Source organism: Athene noctua, chromosome 15 (genome assembly GCF_965140245.1).
Source record: "Athene noctua chromosome 15, bAthNoc1.hap1.1, whole genome shotgun sequence".
Classification (NCBI taxonomy): domain Eukaryota; kingdom Metazoa; phylum Chordata; class Aves; order Strigiformes; family Strigidae; genus Athene; species Athene noctua.
This window is the reverse complement of record NC_134051.1, coordinates 384925-409027: the sequence shown is the minus strand read 5'-3', so window position 1 is coordinate 409027 and position 24103 is coordinate 384925.

Sequence of the window (24103 nt, the reverse complement as noted above, 5' to 3'; positions counted from 1 at the left end):
GCCCAGCCGAGAGCCGAGCCGAAGCCAGAGCCCAGCCTAGAGCCGAGCCCAGAGCCGAGCCTCGAGCCGAGCCCCGAGCCCAGCCGAGCCCAGAGCCCAGAGCCGAGCCTCGAGACGAGCCCCGAGACAATCCCCAAGCCCAGCCTAGATCCGAGGCGAGCCGAGTCCAGAGCCGAACCCAGATCCGAGCCCCGAGCCCATCCTAGAGCCGAGGCGAGCCGAGTCTAGAGCCGAAGGGAGATCAGAGACCCGAGCCCATCCTAGAGCCGAGCCGAGGCCAGAGCCGAGGTACGAGCGCAGCCTAGAGCCGAGTAGAGAGCCGAGCGCAGAGCCGAGCCTCGAGCCGAGCCCCGAGACCAGCCGAGCACAGAGCCCATATCCGAGCCTCGAGACGAGCCCCGAGACAATCCCCAATCCCAGACTAGATCCGAGGCGAGCCGAGTCCAGAGCCGAACGCAGATCCGAGCCCCGAGGGCAGCCTAGAGCCGAGCCGAACCCAGAGCATAGCCTAGAGCCGAGCCCAGCGCCGAGCATCGAGCCGAGCCCCGAGCCCAGCCGAGCACAGAGCCCAGAGCCGAGCCTCGAGACGAGCCCCGAGACAATCCCCAAGCCCAGCCTAGAGCCGAGGCGAGCCGAGTCCAAAGCGAAAGCGAGATCAGAGCCCCGAGCCCAGCCTAGAGCCGAGCCGAGTCCAGAGCCGAGGTACGAGCGTAGCCCAGAGCCGAGTAGAGAGCCGAGCCCAGAGCCGAGCCTCGAGCCGAGCCCCGAGCACAGCCGAGCACAGAGCCCAGATCCGAGCCTCGAGACGAGCCCCGAGACAATCCCCAAGCCCAGCCTAGAGCCGAGGCGAGTCGAGTCCAGAGCCGAACCCAGTTCCGAGCCCCGAGCCCATCCTAGAGCCGAGGCGAGCCGAGTCCAGAGCCGAACCCAGATCCGAGCCCCGAGCCCAGCCTAGAGCCGAGCCCAGAGCCGAGCCTCGAGCCGAGCCCCGAGCCCAGCCGAGCCCCGAGCCCAGAGCCGAGCCTCGAGACGAGCCCCGAGACAATCCCCAAGCCCAGCTTAGAGCCGAGGCGAGCCGAGTCCAGAGCCGAACCCAGATCCGATCAACGAGCCCAGCCAAGAGCCGAGCCGAGCCCAGAGCCGAGCCCAGAGTCGGGCGCGATCTGAGCCTCGAGCCGGGCCAAGAGCAGAGCCGATCCCTGAGCCCAGCCCAAAGCCGAGAGCAGACAAGCCCAGAGCCGAGCCTCGAGCCCAGCCTAGAGCCGAGTCCAGAGCCGAGCCCAGAGCCGAGCCTCGAGCCGAGCCCCGAGCCCAGGCGAGCACAGAGCCCGGAGCCGAGCCTCGAGACGAGCCCCGAGACAATCCCCAAGCCCAGCCTAGAGCCGAGGCGAGCCGAGTCCAGAGCCGAACCCAGATCCGAGCCCCGAGCCCAGCCTAGAGCCGAGCCGAGCCCGGAGCCCAGCCTAGAGCCGAGCCCTGAGCCGAGCCCCGAGCCGAGCCCCGAGCCCAGCCGAGCACAGAGCCGAGCCCAGAGTCGGGCGCGAGCTGAGCCTCGAGCCTAGCCAAGAGCAGAGCCGACCATTTGCCCAGCCCAAAGCCGAGAGCAGACAATTACAGAGCCGAGACTCGAGCCCAGCCTAGAGCCGATCCGAGTCCAAAGCCGAGCCCTGAGCCGAGCCTCGAGCCGAGCCCCGAGCCCAGCCGAGGACCGAGCCCAGAGCCGAGCCTCGAGACGAGCCCCGAGACAATCCCCAAGCCCAGCCTAGAGCCGAGGCGAGCCGAGTCCAGAGCCGAACCGAGATCCGAGCCTCGAGCCCAGCTTAGAACCGAGTCCAGAGCCGAGCCCAGAGCCGAGCCTCGAGCCGAGCCCCGAGCCCAACCGAGCACAGAGCCCAGAGCCGAGCCTCGACACGAGCCACGAGACAATCCCCAAGCCCAGCCTAGAGCCGAGGCGAGCCGAGTCCAGAGCCGAACCCAGATCCGAGCTCCAAGCCCAGCCGAGAGCCGAGCCGAAGCCAGAGCCCAGCCTAGAGCCGAGCCCAGAGCCGAGCCTCGAGACGAGCCCCGAGCCCAGCCGAGCCCCGAGCCCAGAGCCGAGCCTCGAGACGAGCCCCGAGACAATCCCCAAGCCCAGCTTAGAGCCGAGGCGAGCCGAGTCCAGAGCCGAACCCAGATCCGAGCAACGAGCCCAGCCAAGAGCCGAGCCGAGCCCAGAGCCCAGCCCAGAGGCGAGCCCAGAGCCGAGTATCGATCCGAGCCTCGAGCCGTGCCCCGAGCACAGAGCCGAGCCTCGAGACGAGCCCCGATGCAATCCCCAAGCCCAGCCTAGAGCCGAGGCGAGCCGAGTCCAGAGCCGAACCGAGATCTCAGCCCCGAGCCCAGCCTGGAGCCGAGCCGAGTACAGAGCCGAGGTACGAGCGCAGCGCAGAGCCAAGTAGAGAGCCGAGCCCAGAGCCGAGCCTCGAGCCGAGCCCCGAGACAATCCCCAAGCCCAGCCTAGAGCCGAGGCGAGTCGAGTCCAGATCCGAACCCAGTTCCGAGCCCCGAGCCCATCCTAGAGCCGAGGCGAGCCGAGTCCAGAGCCGAACACAGATCCGAGCCCCGAGCCCAGCCGAGAGCCGAGCCGAAGCCAGAGCCCAGCCTAGAGCCGAGCCCAGAGCCGAGCCTCGAGCCGAGCCCCGAGCCCAGCCGAGCAGAGCCCAGAGCCGAGCCTCAAGACGAGCCCCGAGACAATCCCCAAGCCCAGCCTAGAGCCGAGGCGAGCCGAGTCCAGAGCCGAACCCAGATCCGAGCCTCGAGCACAGCCTAGAGCCGAGCCGAGTCCAGAGCCGAGCCTAGAGCCGAGCCCTGAGCTGAGCCTCGAGCCGAGACCCGAGCCCGTCCGAGCGCAGAGCCCAGAGCCGAGCCTCGAGCCGAGCCCCGAGCCCAGGTGAGCACAGAGCCCAGAGCCGAGCCTCAAGACGAGCCCCGAGCACAGCCGAGCACAGAGCCCAGAGCCGAGCCTCGAGAAGAGCCCCGAGACAATCCCCAAGCCCAGCCTAGAGCCGAGGCGAGCCGAGTCCAGAGCCGAACCCAGATCCGAGCCCCGAGCCCAGCCGAGAGCCGAGCCGAAGCCATAGCCCAGCCTAGAGCCGAGCCCAGAGCCGAGCCTCGAGCCGAGCCCCGAGCCCATCCGAGCAGAGCCCAGAGCCGAGCCTCAAGACGAGCCCCGAGACAATCCCCAAGCCCAGCCTAGAGCCGAGCCCAGAGCCGAGCCTCGAGCCGAGCCCCGAGCCCAGCCGAGCAGAGCCCAGAGCCGAGCCTCAAGACGCGCCCCGTGACAATCCCCAAGCACAGACTAGAGCCGAGGCGAGCCGAGTCCAGAGCCGAACCCAGATCCGAGCCCCGAGCCCGGCCTAGAGCCGAGCCGAGACCGGGGCCCAGCCTAGAGCCGATCCCTGAGCTGAGCCTCGAGCCTAGCCCCGAGCCCGGCCGAGCCCAGAGCCCAGAGCCGAGCCTCGAGACGAGCCCCGAAAACAGCCTAGCACAGAGCCCAGATCCGCGCCTCGAGCCGAGCCCCGAGCCCAGCCGAGCACAGAGCCCAGAGCCTAGCCTCGAGACGAGCCCCGAGACAATCCCCAAGCCCAGCCTAGAGCCGAGGCGAGCCGAGTCCAGAGCCGAACCCAGATCCGAGCAACGAGCCCAGCCAAGAGCCGAGCCGAGCCCAGAGCCCAGCCCAGAGGCGAGCCCAGGGCCGAGTATCGATCCGAGCCTCGAGCCGTGCCCCGAGCACAGAGCCGAGCCTCGAGAAGAGCCCCGATGCAATCCCCAAGCCCAGCCTAGAGCCGAGGCGAGCCGAGTCCAGAGCCGAACCGAGATCTGAGCCCCGAGCCCAGCCGAGCACAGAGCCCAGAGCCGAGCCTCGAGACGAGCCCCGAGACAATCCCCAAGCCCAGCCTAGATCCGAGGCGAGCCGAGTCCAGAGCCGAACGCAGATCCGAGACCCGAGCCCAGCCTAGAGCCGAGCCGAGCCCGAAGCCCAGCCTAGAGCCGAGCCCTGAGCCGAGCCTCGAGCCGAGCCCCGAGCCCGGCCGAGCCCAGAGCCCAGAGCCGAGCCTCGAGACGAGCCCCTAGACAATCCCCAAGCCCAGACTAGAGCCGAGGCGAGCCGAGTCCAGAGCCGAACCCAGATCCGAGCCTCGAGCCCAGCCTAGAGCCGAGCCGAGTCCAGAGCCGAGCCCAGAGTCGGGCGCGATCTGAGCCTCGAGCCGGGCCAAGAGCAGAGCCGATCCCTGAGCCCAGCCCAAAGCCGAGAGCAGACAAGCCCAGAGCCGAGCCTCGAGCCCAGCCTAGAGCCGAGTCCAGAGCCGAGCCCAGAGCCGAGCCTCGAGCCGAGCCCCGAGCCCAGCCGAGCACAGAGCCCAGAGCCGAGCCTCAAGACGAGCCCCGAGACAATCCCCAAGCCCAGCCTAGAGCCGAGGAGAGCCGAGTCCAGAGCCGAACCCAGATCCGAGCCCCGAGCCCAGCCTAGAGCCGAGCCGAGCCCGGAGCCCAGCCTAGAGCCGAGCCCTGAGCCGAGCCCCGAGCCGAGCCCCGAGCCCAGCCGAGCCCCGAGCCCAGAGCCGAGCCTCGAGACGAGCCCCGAGACAATCCCCAAGCCCAGCCTAGAGCCGAGGCGAGCCGAGTCCAGAGCCGAACCGAGATCCGAGCCCCGAGCCCAGCCTAGAGCCGATCCGAGTCCAGAGCCGAGCCCAGAGCCGAGCCTCGAGCCGAGCCCCGAGCCCAGGTGAGCACAGAGCCCAGAGCCGAGCCTCAAGACGAGCCCCGAGCCCAGCCGAGCACAAAGCCCAGAGCCGAGCCTCGAGAAGAGCCCCGAGACAATCCCCAAGCCCAGCCTAGAGCCGAGGCGAGCCGAGTCCAGAGCCGAACCCAGATCCGAGCCCCGAGCCCAGCCGAGAGCCGAGCCGAAGCCATAGCCCAGCCTAGAGCCGAGCCCAGAGCCGAGCCTCGAGCCGAGCCCCGAGCCCAGCCGAGCAGAGCCCAGAGCCGAGCCTCAAGACGAGCCCCGAGACAATCCCCAAGCCCAGCCTAGAGCCGAGGCGAGCCGAGTCCAGAGCCGAACCCAGATCCGAGCCCCGAGCCCAGCCTAGAGCCGAGCCGAGACCGGAGCCCAGCCTAGAGCCGAGCCCAGAGCCGAGCCTCGAGCCGAGCCCCGAACCCAGCCGAGCAGAGCCCAGAGCTGAGCCTCAAGACGCGCCCCGTGACAATCCCCAAGCACAGCCTAGAGCCGAGGCGAGCCGAGTCCAGAGCCGAACCCAGATCCGAGCCCCGAGCCCGGCCTAGAGCCGAGCCGAGACCGGGGCCCAGCCTAGAGCCGAGCCCTGAGCCGAGCCTCGAGCCGAGCCCCGAGCCCAGCCGAGCACAGAGCCCAGAGCCGAGCCTCGAGAAGAGCCCCGAGACAATCCCCAAGCCCAGCCTAGAGCCGAGGCGAGCCGAGTCCAGAGCCGAACCCAGATCCGAGCCCCGAGCCCAGCCGAGAGCCGAGCCGAAGCCAGAGCCCAGCCTAGAGCCGAGCCCAGAGCCGAGCCTCGAGCCGAGCCCCGAGCCCAGCCGAGCCCAGAGCCCAGAGCCGAGCCTCGAGACGAGCCCCGAGACAATCCCCAAGCCCAGTCTAGAGCCGAGGCGAGCCGAGTCCAGAGCCGAACCCAGATCCGAGCCCCGAGCACAGCCTAGAACCGAGCCAAGCCCAGAGCCGAGCCCAGAGGCGAGCCCAGAGCCGAGTATCGATCCGAGCCTCGAGCCGTGCCCCGAGCACAGAGCCGAGCCTCGAGACGAGCCCCGAGACAATCCCCAAGCCCAGCTTAGAGCCGAGGCGAGCCGAGTCCAGAGCGGAACCCAGATCCGAGCAACGAGCCCAGCCAAGAGCCGAGCCGAGCCCAGAGCCCAGCCCAGAGGCGAGCCCAGAGCCGAGTATCGATCCGAGCCTCGAGCCTTGCCCCGAGCACAGAGCCGAGCCTCGAGAGGAGCCCCGATGCAATCCCCAAGCCCAGCCTAGAGCCGAGGCGAGCCGAGTCCAGAGCCGAACCGAGATCTGAGCCCCGAGCCCAGCCGAGCACAGAGCCCAGAGCCGAGCCTCGAGACGAGCCCAGAGACAATACCCAAGCCCAGCCTAGATCCGAGGTGAGCCGAGTCCAGAGCCGAACCCAGATCCGAGCCCCGAGCCCAGCCTAGAGCCGAGCCGAGCCCGGAGCCCAGCCTAGAGCCGAGCCCTGAGCCGAGCCTCGAGCCGAGCCCCGAGCCCGGCCGAGCCCAGAGCCCAGAGCCGAGCCTCGAGACGAGCCCCTAGACAATCCCCAAGCCCAGACTAGAGCCGAGGCGAGCCGAGTCCAGAGCCGAACCCAGATCCGAGCCTCGAGCCCAGCCTAGAGCCGAGCCGAGTCCAGAGCCGAGCCCAGAGTCGGGCGCGATCTGAGCCTCATGCCGGGCCAAGAGCAGAGCCGATCCCTGAGCCCAGCCCAAAGCCGAGAGCAGACAAGCCCAGAGCCGAGCCTCGAGCCCAGCCTAGAGCCGAGTCCAGAGCCGAGCCCAGAGCCGAGCCTCGAGCCGAGCCCCGAGCCCAGCCGAGCACAGAGCCCAGAGCCGAGCCTCAAGACGAGCCCCGAGACAATCCCCAAGCCCAGCCTAGAGCCGAGGAGAGCCGAGTCCAGAGCCGAACCCAGATCCGAGCCCCGAGCCCAGCCTAGAGCCGAGCCGAGCCCGGAGCCCAGCCTAGAGCCGAGCCCTGAGCCGAGCCCCGAGCCGAGCCCCGAGCCCAGCCGAGCACAGAGCCCAGAGCCGAGCCTCGAGACGAGCCCCGAGACAATCCCCAAGCCCAGCCAAGAGCCGAGGCGAGCCGAGTCCAGAGCCGAACCGAGATCCGAGCCCCGAGCCCAGCCTAGAGCCGATCCGAGTCCAGAGCCGAGCCCAGAGCCGAGCCTCGAGCCGAGCCCCGAACCCAGGCGAGCACAGAGCCCAGAGCCGAGCCTCAAGACGAGCCCCGAGACAATCCCCAAGCCCAGCCTAGAGCCGAGGCGAGCCGAGTCCAGAGCCGAACCCAGATCCGAGGCTCGAGCACAGCCTAGAGCCGAGCCGTGTCCAGAGCCGAGCCTAGAGCTGAGCCCTGAGCTGAGCCTCGAGCCGAGCCCCGAGCCCGGCCGAGCCCAGAGCCCAGAGCCGAGCCTCGAGACGAGCCCCGAGCCCAGCCGAGCACAGAGCCCAGAGCCGAGCCTCGAGAAGAGCCCCGAGACAATCCCCAAGCCCAGCCTAGATCCGAGGCGAGCCGAGTCCAGAGCCGAACCCAGATCCGAGCCCCGAGCCCAGCCTAGAGCCGAGCCGAGCCCGGACACCAGCCTAGAGCGGAGCCCTGAGCCGAGCCTCGAGCCGAGCCCCGAGCCCAGCCGAGCACAGAGCCCAGAGCCGAGCCTCGAGACGAGCCCCGAGACAATACCCAAGCCCAGCCTAGAGCCGAGGCGAGCCGAGTCCAGAGCCGAACCCAGATCCGAGCCCCAAGCCCAGCCTAGAGCCGAGCCGAGCCCAGAGGCCAGCCTAGAGGCGAGCCCAGAGCCGAGTATCGACCCGAGCCTCGAGCCGAGCCCCGAGCCCAGAGCCGAGCCTCGAGACGAGCCCCGAGACAATCCCCAAGCCCAGCCTAGATCCGAGGCGAGCCGAGTCCAGAGCCGAAGGGAGATCAGAGCCCCGAGCCCATCCTAGAGCCGAGCCGAGTCCAGAGCCGAGGTACGAGCGCAGCCTAGAGCCGAGTAGAGAGCCGAGCGCAGAGCCGAGCCTCGAGCCGAGCCCCGAGCCCAGCCGAGAACAGAGCCCATATCCGAGCCTCGAGACGAGCCCCGAGACAATCCCCAATCCCAGACTAGATCCGAGGCGAGCCGAGTCCAGAGCCGAACCCAGATCCGAGCCCCGAGCACATCCTAGAGCCGAGCCGAGCCCAGAGCATAGCCTAGAGCCGAGCCCAGCGCCGAGCATCGAGCCGAGCCCCGAGCCCAGCCGAGCCCCGAGCCCAGAGCCGAGCCTCGAGACGAGCCCCGAGACAATCCCCAAGCCCAGCTTAGAGCCGAGGCGAGCCGAGTCCAGAGCGGAACCCAGATCCGAGCAACGAGCCCAGCCAAGAGCCGAGCCGAGCCCAGAGCCCAGCCCAGAGGCGAGCCCAGAGCCGAGTATCGATCCGAGCCTCGAGCCTTGCCCCGAGCACAGAGCCGAGCCTCGAGAGGAGCCCCGATGCAATCCCCAAGCCCAGCCTAGAGCCGAGGCGAGCCGAGTCCAGAGCCGAACCGAGATCTGAGCCCCGAGCCCAGCCGAGCACAGAGCCCAGAGCCGAGCCTCGAGACGAGCCCAGAGACAATACCCAAGCCCAGCCTAGATCCGAGGCGAGCCGAGTCCAGAGCCGAACCCAGATCCGAGCCCCGAGCCCAGCCTAGAGCCGAGCCGAGCCCGGAGCCCAGCCTAGAGCCGAGCCCTGAGCCGAGCCTCGAGCCGAGCCCCGAGCCCGGCCGAGCCCAGAGCCCAGAGCCGAGCCTCGAGACGAGCCCCTAGACAATCCCCAAGCCCAGACTAGAGCCGAGGCGAGCCGAGTCCAGAGCCGAACCCAGATCCGAGCCTCGAGCCCAGCCTAGAGCCGAGCCGAGTCCAGAGCCGAGCCCAGAGTCGGGCGCGATCTGAGCCTCATGCCGGGCCAAGAGCAGAGCCGATCCCTGAGCCCAGCCCAAAGCCGAGAGCAGACAAGCCCAGAGCCGAGCCTCGAGCCCAGCCTAGAGCCGAGTCCAGAGCCCAGCCCAGAGCCGAGCCTCGAGCCGAGCCCCGAGCCCAGCCGAGCACAGAGCCCAGAGCCGAGCCTCAAGACGAGCCCCGAGACAATCCCCAAGCCCAGCCTAGAGCCGAGGAGAGCCGAGTCCAGAGCCGAACCCAGATCCGAGCCCCGAGCCCAGCCTAGAGCCGAGCCGAGCCCCGAGCCCAGCCTAGAGCCGAGCCCTGAGCCGAGCCCCGAGCCGAGCCCCGAGCCCAGCCGAGCACAGAGCCCAGAGCCGAGCCTCGAGACGAGCCCCGAGACAATCCCCAAGCCCAGCCAAGAGCCGAGGCGAGCCGAGTCCAGAGCCGAACCGAGATCCGAGCCCCGAGCCCAGCCTAGAGCCGATCCGAGTCCAGAGCCGAGCCCAGAGCCGAGCCTCGAGCCGAGCCCCGAGCCCAGGCGAGCACAGAGCCCAGAGCCGAGCCTCAAGACGAGCCCCGAGACAATCCCCAAGCCCAGCCTAGAGCCGAGGCGAGCCGAGTCCAGAGCCGAACCCAGATCCGAGGCTCGAGCACAGCCTAGAGCCGAGCCGTGTCCAGAGCCGAGCCTAGAGCTGAGCCCTGAGCTGAGCCTCGAGCCGAGCCCCGAGCCCGGCCGAGCCCAGAGCCCAGAGCCGAGCCTCGAGACGAGCCCCGAGCCCAGCCGAGCACAGAGCCCAGAGCCGAGCCTCGAGAAGAGCCCCGAGACAATCCCCAAGCCCAGCCTAGAGCCGAGGCGAGCCGAGTCCAGAGCCGAACCCAGATCCGAGCCCCGAGCCCAGCCTAGAGCCGAGCCGAGCCCGGACCCCAGCCTAGAGCGGAGCCCTGAGCCGAGCCTCGAGTCGAGCCCCGAGCCCAGCCGAGCACAGAGCCCAGAGCCGAGCCTCGAGACGAGCCCCGAGACAATACCCAAGCCCAGCCTAGAGCCGAGGCGAGCCGAGTCCAGAGCCGAACCCAGATCCGAGCCCCAAGCCCAGCCTAGAGCCGAGCCGAGCCCAGAGGCCAGCCTAGAGGCGAGCCCAGAGCCGAGTATCGACCCGAGCCTCGAGCCGAGCCCCGAGCCCAGAGCCGAGCCTCGAGACGAGCCCCGAGACAATCCCCAAGCCCAGCCTAGATCCGAGGCGAGCCGAGTCCAGAGCCGAAGGGAGATCAGAGCCCCGAGCCCATCCTAGAGCCGAGCCGAGTCCAGAGCCGAGGTACGAGCGCAGCCTAGAGCCGAGTAGAGAGCCGAGCGCAGAGCCGAGCCTCGAGCCGAGCCCCGAGCCCAGCCGAGAACAGAGCCCATATCCGAGCCTCGAGACGAGCCCCGAGACAATCCCCAATCCCAGACTAGATCCGAGGCGAGCCGAGTCCAGAGCCGAACCCAGATCCGAGCCCCGAGCACATCCTAGAGCCGAGCCGAGCCCAGAGCATAGCCTAGAGCCGAGCCCAGCGCCGAGCATCGAGCCGAGCCCCGAGCCCAGCCGAGCACAGAGCCAAGAGCCGAGCCTCGAGACGAGCCCCGAGACAATCCCCAAGCCCAGCCTAGAGCCGAGGCGAGCCGAGTCCAGAGCCGAAGCGAGATCAGAGCCCCGAGCCCAGCCTAGAGCCGAGCCGAGTCCAGAGCCGAGGTACGAGCGCAGCCCAGAGCCGAGTAGAGAGCCGAGCCCAGAGCCGAGCCTCGAGCCGAGCCCCGAGCACAGCCGAGCACAGAGCCCAGATCCGAGCCTCGAGACGAGCCCCGAGACAATCCCCAAGCCCAGCCTAGAGCCGAGGCGAGTCGTGTCCAGAGCCGAACCCAGTTCCGAGCCCCGAGCCCATCCTAGAGCCGAGGCGAGTCGAGTCCAGAGCCGAAACCAGATCCGAGCCCCGAGCCCAGCCGAGAGCCGAGCCGAAGCCAGAGCCCAGCCTAGAGCCGAGCCCAGAGCCGAGCCTCGAGCCGAGCCCCGAGCCCAGCCGAGCCCCGAGCCCAGAGCCGAGCCTCGAGACGAGCCCCGAGACAATCCCCAAGCCCAGCTTAGAGCCGAGGCGAGCCGAGTCCAGAGCGGAACCCAGATCCGAGCAACGAGCCCAGCCAAGAGCCGAGCCGAGCCCAGAGCCCAGCCCAGAGGCGAGCCCAGAGCCGAGTATCGATCCGAGCCTCGAGCCTTGCCCCGAGCACAGAGCCGAGCCTCGAGAGGAGCCCCGATGCAATCCCCAAGCCCAGCCTAGAGCCGAGGCGAGCCGAGTCCAGAGCCGAACCGAGATCTGAGCCCCGAGCCCAGCCGAGCACAGAGCCCAGAGCCGAGCCTCGAGACGAGCCCAGAGACAATACCCAAGCCCAGCCTAGATCCGAGGCGAGCCGAGTCCAGAGCCGAACCCAGATCCGAGCCCCGAGCCCAGCCTAGAGCCGAGCCGAGCCCGGAGCCCAGCCTAGAGCCGAGCCCTGAGCCGAGCCTCGAGCCGAGCCCCGAGCCCGGCCGAGCCCAGAGCCCAGAGCCGAGCCTCGAGACGAGCCCCTAGACAATCCCCAAGCCCAGACTAGAGCCGAGGCGAGCCGAGTCCAGAGCCGAACCCAGATCCGAGCCTCGAGCCCAGCCTAGAGCCGAGCCGAGTCCAGAGCCGAGCCCAGAGTCGGGCGCGATCTGAGCCTCATGCCGGGCCAAGAGCAGAGCCGATCCCTGAGCCCAGCCCAAAGCCGAGAGCAGACAAGCCCAGAGCCGAGCCTCGAGCCCAGCCTAGAGCCGAGTCCAGAGCCCAGCCCAGAGCCGAGCCTCGAGCCGAGCCCCGAGCCCAGCCGAGCACAGAGCCCAGAGCCGAGCCTCAAGACGAGCCCCGAGACAATCCCCAAGCCCAGCCTAGAGCCGAGGAGAGCCGAGTCCAGAGCCGAACCCAGATCCGAGCCCCGAGCCCAGCCTAGAGCCGAGCCGAGCCCGGAGCCCAGCCTAGAGCCGAGCCCTGAGCCGAGCCCCGAGCCGAGCCCCGAGCCCAGCCGAGCACAGAGCCCAGAGCCGAGCCTCGAGACGAGCCCCGAGACAATCCCCAAGCCCAGCCAAGAGCCGAGGCGAGCCGAGTCCAGAGCCGAACCGAGATCCGAGCCCCGAGCCCAGCCTAGAGCCGATCCGAGTCCAGAGCCGAGCCCAGAGCCGAGCCTCGAGCCGAGCCCCGAGCCCAGGCGAGCACAGAGCCCAGAGCCGAGCCTCAAGACGAGCCCCGAGACAATCCCCAAGCCCAGCCTAGAGCCGAGGCGAGCCGAGTCCAGAGCCGAACCCAGATCCGAGGCTCGAGCACAGCCTAGAGCCGAGCCGTGTCCAGAGCCGAGCCTAGAGCTGAGCCCTGAGCTGAGCCTCGAGCCGAGCCCCGAGCCCGGCCGAGCCCAGAGCCCAGAGCCGAGCCTCGAGACGAGCCCCGAGCCCAGCCGAGCACAGAGCCCAGAGCCGAGCCTCGAGAAGAGCCCCGAGACAATCCCCAAGCCCAGCCTAGATCCGAGGCGAGTCGAGTCCAGAGCCGAACCCAGATCCGAGCCCCGAGCCCAGCCTAGAGCCGAGCCGAGCCCGGACCCCAGCCTAGAGCGGAGCCCTGAGCCGAGCCTCGAGCCGAGCCCCGAGCCCAGCCGAGCACAGAGCCCAGAGCCGAGCCTCGAGACGAGCCCCGAGACAATACCCAAGCCCAGCCTAGAGCCGAGGCGAGCCGAGTCCAGAGCCGAACCCAGATCCGAGCCCCAAGCCCAGCCTAGAGCCGAGCCGAGCCCAGAGGCCAGCCTAGAGGCGAGCCCAGAGCCGAGTATCGACCCGAGCCTCGAGCCGAGCCCCGAGCCCAGAGCCGAGCCTCGAGACGAGCCCCGAGACAATCCCCAAGCCCAGCCTAGATCCGAGGCGAGCCGAGTCCAGAGCCGAAGGGAGATCAGAGCCCCGAGCCCATCCTAGAGCCGAGCCGAGTCCAGAGCCGAGGTACGAGCGCAGCCTAGAGCCGAGTAGAGAGCCGAGCGCAGAGCCGAGCCTCGAGCCGAGCCCCGAGCCCAGCCGAGAACAGAGCCCATATCCGAGCCTCGAGACGAGCCCCGAGACAATCCCCAATCCCAGACTAGATCCGAGGCGAGCCGAGTCCAGAGCCGAACCCAGATCCGAGCCCCGAGCACATCCTAGAGCCGAGCCGAGCCCAGAGCATAGCCTAGAGCCGAGCCCAGCGCCGAGCATCGAGCCGAGCCCCGAGCCCAGCCGAGCACAGAGCCCAGAGCCGAGCCTCGAGACGAGCCCCGAGACAATCCCCAAGCCCAGCCTAGAGCCGAGGCGAGCCGAGTCCAGAGCCGAAGCGAGATCAGAGCCCCGAGCCCAGCCTAGAGCCGAGCCGAGTCCAGAGCCGAGGTACGAGCGCAGCCCAGAGCCGAGTAGAGAGCCGAGCCCAGAGCCGAGCCTCGAGCCGAGCCCCGAGCACAGCCGAGCACAGAGCCCAGATCCGAGCCTCGAGACGAGCCCCGAGACAATCCCCAAGCCCAGCCTAGAGCCGAGGCGAGTCGTGTCCAGAGCCGAACCCAGTTCCGAGCCCCGAGCCCATCCTAGAGCCGAGGCGAGTCGAGTCCAGAGCCGAAACCAGATCCGAGCCCCGAGCCCAGCCGAGAGCCGAGCCGAAGCCAGAGCCCAGCCTAGAGCCGAGCCCAGAGCCGAGCCTCGAGCCGAGCCCCGAGCCCAGCCGAGCCCCGAGCCCAGAGCCGAGCCTCGAGACGAGCCCCGAGACAATCCCCAAGCCCAGCTTAGAGCCGAGGCGAGCCGAGTCCAGAGCGGAACCCAGATCCGAGCAACGAGCCCAGCCAAGAGCCGAGCCGAGCCCAGAGCCCAGCCCAGAGGCGAGCCCAGAGCCGAGTATCGATCCGAGCCTCGAGCCTTGCCCCGAGCACAGAGCCGAGCCTCGAGAGGAGCCCCGATGCAATCCCCAAGCCCAGCCTAGAGCCGAGGCGAGCCGAGTCCAGAGCCGAACCGAGATCTGAGCCCCGAGCCCAGCCGAGCACAGAGCCCAGAGCCGAGCCTCGAGACGAGCCCAGAGACAATACCCAAGCCCAGCCTAGATCCGAGGCGAGCCGAGTCCAGAGCCGAACCCAGATCCGAGCCCCGAGCCCAGCCTAGAGCCGAGCCGAGCCCGGAGCCCAGCCTAGAGCCGAGCCCTGAGCCGAGCCTCGAGCCGAGCCCCGAGCCCGGCCGAGCCCAGAGCCCAGAGCCGAGCCTCGAGACGAGCCCCTAGACAATCCCCAAGCCCAGCCTAGAGCCGAGGCGAGCCGAGTCCAGAGCCGAACCGAGATCTGAGCCCCGAGCCCAGCCGAGCACAGAGCCCAGAGCCGAGCCTCGAGACGAGCCCCGAGACAATCCCCAAGCCCAGCCTAGATCCGAGGCGAGCCGAGTCCAGAGCCGAACCCAGATCCGAGCCCCGAGCCCAGCCTAGAGCCGAGCCGAGCCCGGAGCCCAGACTAGAGCCGAGCCCTGAGCCGAGCCTCGAGCCGAGCCCCGAGCCCGGCCGAGCCCAGAGCCCAGAGCCGAGCCTCGAGACGAGCCCCTAGACAATCCCCAAGCCCAGACTAGAGCCGAGGCGAGCCGAGTCCAGAGCCGAACCCAGATCCGAGCCTCGAGCCCAGCCTAGAGCCGAGCCGAGACCAGAGCCGAGCCCAGAGTCGGGCGCGATCTGAGCCTCGAGCCGGGCCAAGAGCAGAGCCGATCCCTGAGCGCAGCCCAAAGCCGAGAGCAGACAAGCCCAGAACCGAGCCTCGAGCCCAGCCTAGAGCCGAGTCCAGAGCCGAGCCCAGAGCCGAGCCTCGAGCCGAGCCCCGAGCCCAGGCGAGCACAGAGCCCAGAGCCGAGCCTCAAGACGAGCCCCGAGACAATCCCCAAGCCCAGCCTAGAGCCGAGGCGAGCCGAGTCCAGAGCCGAACCCAGATCCGAGGCTCGAGCACAGCCTAGAGCCGAGCCGTGTCCAGAGCCGAGCCTAGAGCCGAGCCCTGAGCTGAGCCTCGAGCCGAGCCCCGAGCCCGGCCGAGCCCAGAGCCCAGAGCCGAGCCTCGAGACGAGCCCCGAGAACAGCCTAGCACAGAGCCCAGATCCGCGCCTCGAGACGAGCCCCGAGACAATCCCCAAGCCCAGCCTAGAGCCGAGGCGAGCCGAGTCCATAGCCGAAACCAGAGCCGAGCGTCGAGCCCAGCCTAGAGCCGAGCCAAGTCCAGAGGCGAGCCCAGAGCCGAGCCTCGAGACGAGCCCCGAAAATAGCCTAGCACAGAGCCCAGATCCGAGCCTCGAGACGAGCCCCGAGCACAGCCGAGCACAGAGCCCAGAGCCGAGCCTCGAGACGAGCCCCGAGACAATCCCCAAGCCCAGCCTAGAGCCGAGGCGAGCCGAGTCCAGAGCAGAACAGAGAGCCGAGCCTCGAGCCCAGCCTAGAGCCGAGCCGAGTCCAGAGCCGAGCCCTGAGCCGAGCCTCGCGCCGAGCCCCGAGCCCAGCCGAGCCCCGAGCCCAGAGCCGAGCCTCGAGACGAGCCCCGAGACAATCCCCAATCCCAGTCTAGAGCCGAGGCGAGCCGAGTCCAGAGCCGAACAGAGAGCCGAGCCTCGAGCCCAGCCTAGAGCCGAGCCGAGTCCAGAGCCGAGCCCTGAGCCGAGCCTCGAGCCGAGCCCCGAGCCCAGCCGAGCACAGAGCCCAGAGCCGAGCCTCGAAACGAGGCGCGAGAAAATCCCCAAGCCCAGCCTAGAGCCGAGGCGAGCCGAGTCCAGAGCCGAACCGAGATCCGAGCCCCTAGCCCAGCCTAGAGCCGAGCCGAGTCCAGAGCCAGCCCAGAGTCGGGCGCGATCTGAGCCTCGAGCCTAGCCAAGAGCAGAGCCGACCATTTGCCCAGCCCAAAGCCGAGAGCAGACAATTACAGAGCCGAGACTCGAGCCCAGCCGAGCACAGAGCCCAGAGCCTAGCCTCAAGACGCGCCCCGTGACAATCCCCAAGCCCAGTCTAGAGCCGAGGCGAGCCGAGTCCAGAGCCGAACCCAGATCCGAGCCCCGAGCAGAGCCTAGAACCGAGCCGAGCCCAGAGCCGAGCCCAGAGGCGAGCCCAGAGCCGAGTATCGATCCGAGCCTCGAGCCGTGCCCCGAGCACAGAGCCGAGCCTCGAGACGAGCCCCGAGACAATCCCCAAGCCCAGCTTAGAGCCGAGGCGAGCCGAGTCCAGAGCCGAACCCAGATCCGAGCAACGAGCCCAGCCAAGAGCCGAGCCGAGCCCAGAGCCCAGCCCAGAGGCGAGCCCAGAGCCGAGTATCGATCCGAGCCTCGAGCCGTGCCCCGAGCACAGAGCCGAGCCTGGAGACGAGCCCCGATGCAATCCCCAAGCCCAGCCTAGAGCCGAGGCGAGCCGAGTCCAGAGCCGAACCGAGATCTGAGCCCCGAGCCCAGCCGAGCACAGAGCCCAGAGCCGAGCCTCGAGACGAGCCCCGAGACAATACCCAAGCCCAGCCTAGAGCCGAGGCGAGCCGAGTCCAGAGCGAAAGCGAGATCAGAGCCCCGAGCCCAGCCTAGAGCCGAGTCGAGTCCAGAGCCGAGGTACGAGCGTAGCCCAGAGCCGAGTAGAGAGCCGAGCCCAGAGCCGAGCCTCGAGCCGAGCCCCGAGCACAGCCGAGCACAGAGCCCAGATCCGAGCCTCGAGACGAGCCCCGAGACAATCCCCAAGCCCAGCCTAGAGCCGAGGCGAGTCGAGTCCAGAGCCGAACCCAGTTCCGAGCCCCGAGCCCATCCTAGAGCCGAGGCGAGCCGAGTCCAGAGCCGAGCCTAGAGCCGAGCCCTGAGCTGAGCCTCGAGCCGAGACCCGAGCCCGTCCGAGCGCAGAGCCCAGAGCCGAGCCTCGAGACGAGCCCCGAGAACAGCCTAGCACAGAGCCCAGATCCGCGCCTCGAGCCGAGCCGCGAGCCCAGCCGAGCACAGAGCCCAGAGCCGAGCCTCGAGAAGAGCCCCGAGACAATCCCCAAGCCCAGCCTAGAGCCGAGGCGAGCCGAGTCCAGAGCCGAACCCAGATCCGAGCCCCGAGCCCAGCCGAGAGCCGAGCCGAAGCCATAGCCCAGCCTAGAGCCGAGCCCAGAGCCGAGCCTCGAGCCGAGCCCCGAGCCCAGCCGAGCAGAGCCCAGAGCCGAGCCTCAAGACACGCCCCGTGACAATCCCCAAGCCCAGCCTAGAGCCGAGGCGAGCCGAGTCCAGAGCCGAACCCAGATCCGAGCCCCGAGCCCAGCCTAGAGCCGAGCCGTGACCGGAGCCCAGCCTAGAGCCGAGCCCTGAGCCGAGCCTCGAGCCGAGCCCCGAGCCCAGCCGAGCACAGAGCCCAGAGCCGAGCCTCAAGACGAGCCCCGAGACAATCCCCAAGCCCAGCCTAGAGTCGAGGCGAGCCGAGTCCTGAGCCGAACCCAGATCCGAGCCTCGAGCACAGCCTAGAGCCGAGCTGAGTCCACAGCCGAGCCTAGAGCCGAGCCCTGAGCTGAGCCTCGAGCCGAGCCCCGAGCCCGGCCGAGCCCAGAGCCCAGAGCCGAGCCTCGAGACGAGCCCCGAAAACAGCCTAGCACAGAGCCCAGATCCGCGCCTCGAGCCGAGCCCCGAACCCAGCCGAGCACAGAGCCCAGAGCCTAGCCTCGAGACGAGCCCCGAGACAATCCCCAAGCCCAGCCTAGAGCCGAGGCGAGCCGAGTCCAGAGCCGAACCCAGATCCGAGCCCCGAGCCCAGCCTAGAACCGAGCCGAGCCCAGAGCCGAGCCCAGAGGCGATCCCAGAGCCGAGTATCGATCCGAGCCTCGAGCCGTGCCCCGAGCACAGAGCCGAGCCTCGAGACGAGCCCCGAGACAATCCCCAAGCCCAGCTTAGAGCCGAGGCGAGCCGAGTCCAGAGCCGAACCCAGATCCGAGCAACGAGCCCAGCCAAGAGCCGAGCCGAGCCCAGAGCCCAGCCCAGAGGCGAGCCCAGAGCCGAGTATCGATCCGAGCCTCGAGCCGTGCCCCGAGCACAGAGCCGAGCCTCGAGACGAGCCCCGATGCAATCCCCAAGCCCAGCCTAGAGCCGAGGCGAGCCGAGTCCAGAGCCGAACCGAGATCTGAGCCCCGAGCCCAGCCGAGCACAGAGCCCAGAGCCGAGCCTCGAGACGAGCCCCGAGACAATAACCAAGCCCAGCCTAGATCCGAGGCGAGCCGAGTCCAGAGCCGAACCCAGATCCGAGACCCGAGCCCAGCCTAGAGCCGAGCCGAGCCCGAAGCCCAGCCTAGAGCCGAGCCCTGAGCCGAGCCTCGAGCCGAGCCCCGAGCCCGGCCGAGCCCAGAGCCCAGAGCCGAGCCTCGAGACGAGCCCCTAGACAATCCCCAAGCCCAGACTAGAGCCCAGGCGAGCCGAGTCCAGAGCCGAACCCAGATCCGAGCCTCGAGCCCAGCCTAGAGCCGAGCCGAGTCCAGAGCCGAGCCCAGAGTCGGGCGCGATCTGAGCCTCGAGCCGGGCCAAGAGCAGAGCCGATCCCTGAGCCCAGCCCAAAGCCGAGAGCAGACAAGCCGAGAGCCGAGCTTCGAGCCCAGCCTAGAGCCGAGTCCAGAGCCGAGGCCAGAGCCGAGCCTCGAGCCGAGCCCCGAGCCCAGGCGAGCACAGAGCCCAGAGCCGAGCCTCAAGACGAGCCCCGAGACAATCCCCAAGCCCAGCCTAGAGCCGAGGCGAGGCGAGTCCAGAGCCGAACCCAGATCCGAGCCCCGAGCCCAGCCTAGAGCCGAGCCGAGTCCAGAGCCCAGAGCCCAGAGCCGAGCCTCGAGCCGAGCCCCGAGCCCAGCCGAGCACAGAGCCCAGAGCCGAGCCTCGAGACGAGCCCCGAGACAATCCCCAAGCCCAGCCTAGATCCGAGCCGAGCCGAGTCCAGAGACGAACCCAGATCCGAGCCCCGAGCCCAGCCGAGAGCCGAGCCGAAGCCAGAACCCAGCCTAGAGCCGAGCCCAGAGCCGAGCCTCGAGCCGAGCCCCGAGCCCAGCCGAGCCCCGAGCCCAGAGCCGAGCCTCGAGACGAGCCCCGACACAATCCCCAAGCCCAGCTTAGAGCCGAGGCGAGCCGAGTCCAGAGCCAAACCCAGATCCGAGCAACGAGCCCAGCCAAGAGCCGAGCCGAGCCCAGAGCCCAGCCCAGAGGCGAGCCCAGAGCCGAGTATCGATCCGAGCCTCGAGCCGTGCCCCGAGCACAGAGCCGAGCCTCGAGACGAGCTCCGATGCAATCCCCAAGCCCAGCCTAGAGCCGAGGCGAGCCGAGTCCAGAGCCGAGCCCAGCTCCGAGCATCGAGCACAGCCTAGAGCCGAGCCGAGTCCAGAGCCGAGCCTAGAGCCGAGCCCTGAGCCGAGCCTCGAGCCGAGATCCGACCCCGGCCGAGCCCACAGCCCAGAGCCGAGCCTCGAGACGAGCCCCGAGACAAACCCCAAGCCCAGCCTAGAGCCGAGAAGAGCCGAGTCCAGAGCCGAACCCAGATCCGAGCCCCGAGCCCATCCTAGAGCCGAGGCGAGCCGAGTCCAGAGCCGAACCCAGATCCGAGCCCCGAGCCCAGCCTAGAGCCGAGCCGAGGCCAGAGCCCAGCCTACAGCCGAGGCCAGAGCCGAGCCTCGACCCGAGCCCCGAGCCCAGCCGAGCCCCGAGCCCAGATCCGAGCCTCGAGACGAGCCCCGAGACAATCCCCAAGCCCAGCCTAGAGCCGAGGCGAGTCCAGAGCCGAGCCCAGAGTCGGGCGCGATCTGAGCCTCGAGCCGAGCCAAGAGCAGAGCCGATCCCTGAGCCCAGCCCAAAGCCGAGAGCAGACAAGCCCAGAGCCGAGCCTCGAGCCCAGCCTAGAGCCGACTCCAGAGCCGAGCCCAGAGCCGAGCCTCGAGCCGAGCCCCGAGCCCAGCCGAGCACAGAGCCCAGAGCCGAGCCTCGAGAAGAGCCCCGAGACAATCCCCAAGCCCAGCCTAGAGCCGAGGCGAGCCGAGTCCAGAGCCGAACCCAGATCCGAGCCCCGAGCCCAGCCTAGAGCCGAGCCGAAGCCAGAGCCCAGCCTAGAGCCGAGCCCAGAGCCGAGCCTCGAGCCGAGCCCCGAGCCCAGCCGAGCCCCGAGCCCAGAGCCGAGCCTCGAGACGAGCCCCGAGACAATCCCTAATCCCAGTCTAGAGACGAGGCGAGCCGAGTCCAGAGCCGAACAGAGAGCCGAGCCTCGAGCCCAGCCTAGAGCCGAGCCGAGTCCAGAGCCGAACCCAGATCCGAGCCCCGAGCCCAGCCTAGAGCCGAGCCGAGCCCGGAGCCCAGCCTAGAGCCAAGCCCTGAGCCGAGCCTCGAGCCGAGCCCCGAGCCCGGCCGAGCCCAGAGCCCAGAGCCGAGCCTCGAGACGAGCCCCGAGCACAGCCTAGCACAGAGCCCAGATCCGAGCCTCGAGACGAGCCCCGAGCACAGCCGAGCACAGAGCCCAGAGCCGAGCCTCGAGACGAGCCCCGAGACAATCCCCAAGCCCAGCCTAGAGCCGAGGCGAGCCGCGTCCAGAGCCGAACCCAGATCCGAGCCCCGAGCCCAGCCTAGAGCCGAACGGAGTCCAGAGCCGAGCACAGAGTCGGGCGCGAGCTGAGACTCGAGCCGAGCCAAGAGCAGAGCCGATCCCTGAGCATAGCCCAAAGCCGAGAGCAGACAAGTCCAGAGCCGAGCCTCGAGCCCAGACTACAGCCGAGTCCAGAGCAGAGCCCTGAGCCCAGAGCCTCGAGAGGAGCCCCGAGCCCAGCCGAGCCCCGAGCCCAGAGCCGAGCCTCGAGCCGAGCCCCGAGCCCAGCCGAGCACAGAGCCCAGAGCCGAGCCTCAAGACGAGCCCCGAGACAATCCCCAAGCCCAGCCTAGAGCCGAGGCGAGCCGAGTCCAGAGCCGAACCCAGATCCGAGCCCCGAGCCCAGCCTAGAGCAGAGCCGAGCCCGGAGCCCAGCCTAGAGCCGAGCCCTGAGCCGAGCCTCGAGCCGAGCCCCGAGCCCAGCCGAGCACAGAGCCCAGAGCCGAGCCTCGAGACGAGCCCCGAAACAATCCCCAAGCCCAGCCTAGAGCCGAGGCAAGCCGAGTCCAGAGCCGAACCCAGATCCGAGCCTCGAGCAAAGCCTAGAGCCGAGCCGAGTCCAGAGCCGAGCCTAGAGCCGAGCCCTGAGCTGAGCCTCAAGCCGAGCCCCGAGCCCGGCCGAGCACAGAGCCCAGAGCCGAGCCTCGAGCCGAGCCCCGAGCACAGCCTAGCACAGAGCCCAGATCCGAGCCTCGAGACGAGCCACGAGCACAGCCGAGCACAGAGCCCAGAGCCGAGCCTCGAGACGAGCCCCGAGACAATCCCCAAGCCCAGCCTAGAGCCGAGGCGAGCCGCGTCCAGAGCCGAACCCTGATCCGAGCCCGGAGCCCAGCCTAGAGACGAGCCGAGCCCAGAGCCCAGCCTAGAGGAGAGCCCAGAGGCGAGTATCGAGCCGAGCCTCGAGCCGAGCCCCGAGCCCAGACCCGAGCCTCGAGACGAGCCCCGAGACAATCCCCAAGCCCAGCCTAGAGCCGAGGCGAGCCGAGTCCAGAGCCGAACCCAGATCCGAGCCCCGAGCCCAGCCGAGAGCCGAGCCGAAGCCAGAGCCCAGCCTAGAGCCCAGCCCAGAGCCGAGCCTCGAGCCGAGCCCCGAACACAGCCGAGCACAGAGCCCAGATCCGAGCCTCGAGACGAGCCCCGAGACAATCCCCAAGCCCAGCCTAGAGCCGAGGCGAGCCGAGTCCAGAGCCGAAACCAGATCCGAGCCCCGAGCCCAGCCTAGAGCCGAGCCGAGCCCGGAGTCCACCTTAGAGCCGAGCCCAGCGCCGAGCCTCAAGCCGAGCCCCGAGCCCAGCCGAGCCCAGAGCCCAGATCCGAGCCTCGAGCCGAGCCCCGAGCCCAGCCGAGCACAGAGCCCAGAGCCGAGCCTCGAGAAGAGCCCCGAGACAATCCCCAAGCCCAGCCTAGAGCCGAGGCGAGCCGAGTCCAGAGCCGAACCCAGATCCGAGACCCGAGCCCAGCCGAGAGCCGAGCCGAAGCCAGAGACCAGCCTAGAGCCGAGCCCAGAGCCGAGCCTCGAGCCGAGCCCCGAGCCCAGCCGAGCCCCGAGCCCAGAGCCGAGCCTCGAGACGAGCCCCGAGACAATCCCCAAGCCCAGTCTAGAGCCGAGACGAGCCGAGTCCAGAGCCGAACAGAGAGCCGAGCCTCGAGCCCAGCCTAGAGCCGAGCCGAGTCCAGAGCCGAACCCAGATCCGAGCCCCGAGCCCAGCCTAGAGCCGAGCCGAGCCCGGAGCCCAGCCTAGAGCCGAGCCCAGAGCCGAGCCTCGAGCCGAACCCCTATCCCAGGCGAGCACAGAGCCCGGAGCCGAGCCTCGAGAGGAGCCCCGAGACAATCCCCAAGCCCAGCCTAGAGCCGAGGCGAGCCGAGTCCAGAGCCGAAGCGAGATCAGAGCCCCGAGCCCAGCCTAGAGCCGAGCCGAGTCCAGAGCCGAGGTACGAGCGTAGCCCAGAGCCGAGTAGAGAGCCGAGCCCAGAGCCGAGCCTCGAGCCGAGCCCCGAGCACAGCCGAGCACAGAGCCCAGATCCGAGCCTCGAGACGAGCCCCGAGACAATCCCCAAGCCCAGCCTAGAGCCGAGGCGAGTCGAGTCCAGAGCCGAACCCAGTTCCGAGCCCCGAGCCCATCCTAGAGCCGAGGCGAGCCGAGTCCAGAGCCGAACCCAGATCCGAGCCCCGAGCCCAGCCGAGAGCCGAGCCGAAGCCAGAGCCCAGCCTAGAGCCGAGCCCAGAGCCGAGCCTCGAGCCGAGCCCTGAGCCCAGCCGAGCCCCGAGCCCAGAGCCGAGCCTCGAGACGAGCCCCGAGACAATCCCCAAGCCCAGCTTAGAGCCGAGGCGAGCCGAGTCCAGAGCCGAACCCAGATCCGAGCAACGAGCCCAGCCAAGAGCCGAGCCGAGCTCAGAGCCGAGCCCAGAGTCGGGCGCGATCTGAGCCTCGAGCCGGGCCAAGCGCAGAGCCGATCCCTGAGCACAGCCCAAAGCCGAGAGCAGACAAGCCCAGAGCCGAGCCTCGAGCCCAGCCTAGAGCCGAGTCCAGAGCCGAGCCCAGAGCCGAGCCTCGAGCCGAGCCCCGAGCGCAGGCGAGCACAGAGCCCGGAGCCGAGCCTCGAGACGAGCCCCGAGACAATCCCCAAGCCCAGCCTAGAGCCGAGGCGAGCCGAGTCCAGGGCGGAACCCAGATCCGAGCCCCGAGCCCAGCCTAGAGCCGAGCCGAGTCCGGAGCCCAGCCAAGAGCCGAGCCGAGCCCAGAGCCGAGCCCAGAGTCGGGCGCGATCTGAGCCTCGAGCCGGGCCAAGCGCAGAGCCGATCCCTGAGCACAGCCCAAAGCCGAGAGCAGACAAGCCCAGAGCCGAGCCTCGAGCCCAGCCTAGAGCCGAGTCCAGAGCCGAGCCCAGAGCCGAGCCTCGAGCCGAGCCCCGAGCCCAGGCGAGCACAGAGCCCGGAGCCGAGCCTCGAGACGAGCCCCGAGACAATCCCCAAGCCCAGCCTAGAGCCGAGGCGAGCCGAGTCCAGGGCCGAACCCAGATCCGAGCCCCGAGCCCAGCCGAGAGCCGAGCCGAAGCCAGAGCCCAGCCTAGAGCCGAGCCCAGAGCCGAGCCTCGAGCCGAGCCCCGAGCCCAGCCGAGCCCCAAGCCCAGAGCCGAGCCTCGAGACGAGCCCCGAGACAATCCCCAAGCCCAGCTTAGAGCCGAGGCGGGCCGAGTCCAGAGCCGAACCCAGATCCGAGCAACGAGTCCAGCCAAGAGCCGAGCCGAGTCCAGAGCCGAGCCCAGAGTCGGGCGCGATCTGAGCCTCGAGCCGGGCCAAGAGCAGAGCCGATCCCTGAGCCCAGCCCAAAGCCGAGAGCAGACAAGCCCAGAGCCGAGCCTCGAGCCCAGCCTAGAGCCGAGTCCAGAGCCGAGCCTCGAGCCGAGCCCCGAGCCAAGCCGAGCCCCGAGCCCAGAGCCGAGCCTCGAGACGAGCCCCGAGACAATCCCCAAGCCCAGTCTAGAGCCGAGGCGAGCCGAGTCCAGAGCCGAACAGAGAGCCGAGCCTCGAGCCCAGCCTAGAGCCGAGCCGAGTCCAGAGCCGAACCCAGATCCGAGCCCCGAGCCCAGCCTAGAGCCGAGCCGAGCCCGGAGCCCAGCCTAGAGCCGAGCCCAGAGCCGAGCCTCGAGCCGAAACCCTATCCCAGGCGAGCACAGAGCCCGGAGCCGAGCCTCGAGAGGAGCCCCGAGACAATCCCCAAGCCCAGCCTAGAGCCGAGGCGAGCCGAGTCCAGAGCCGAAGCGAGATCAGAGC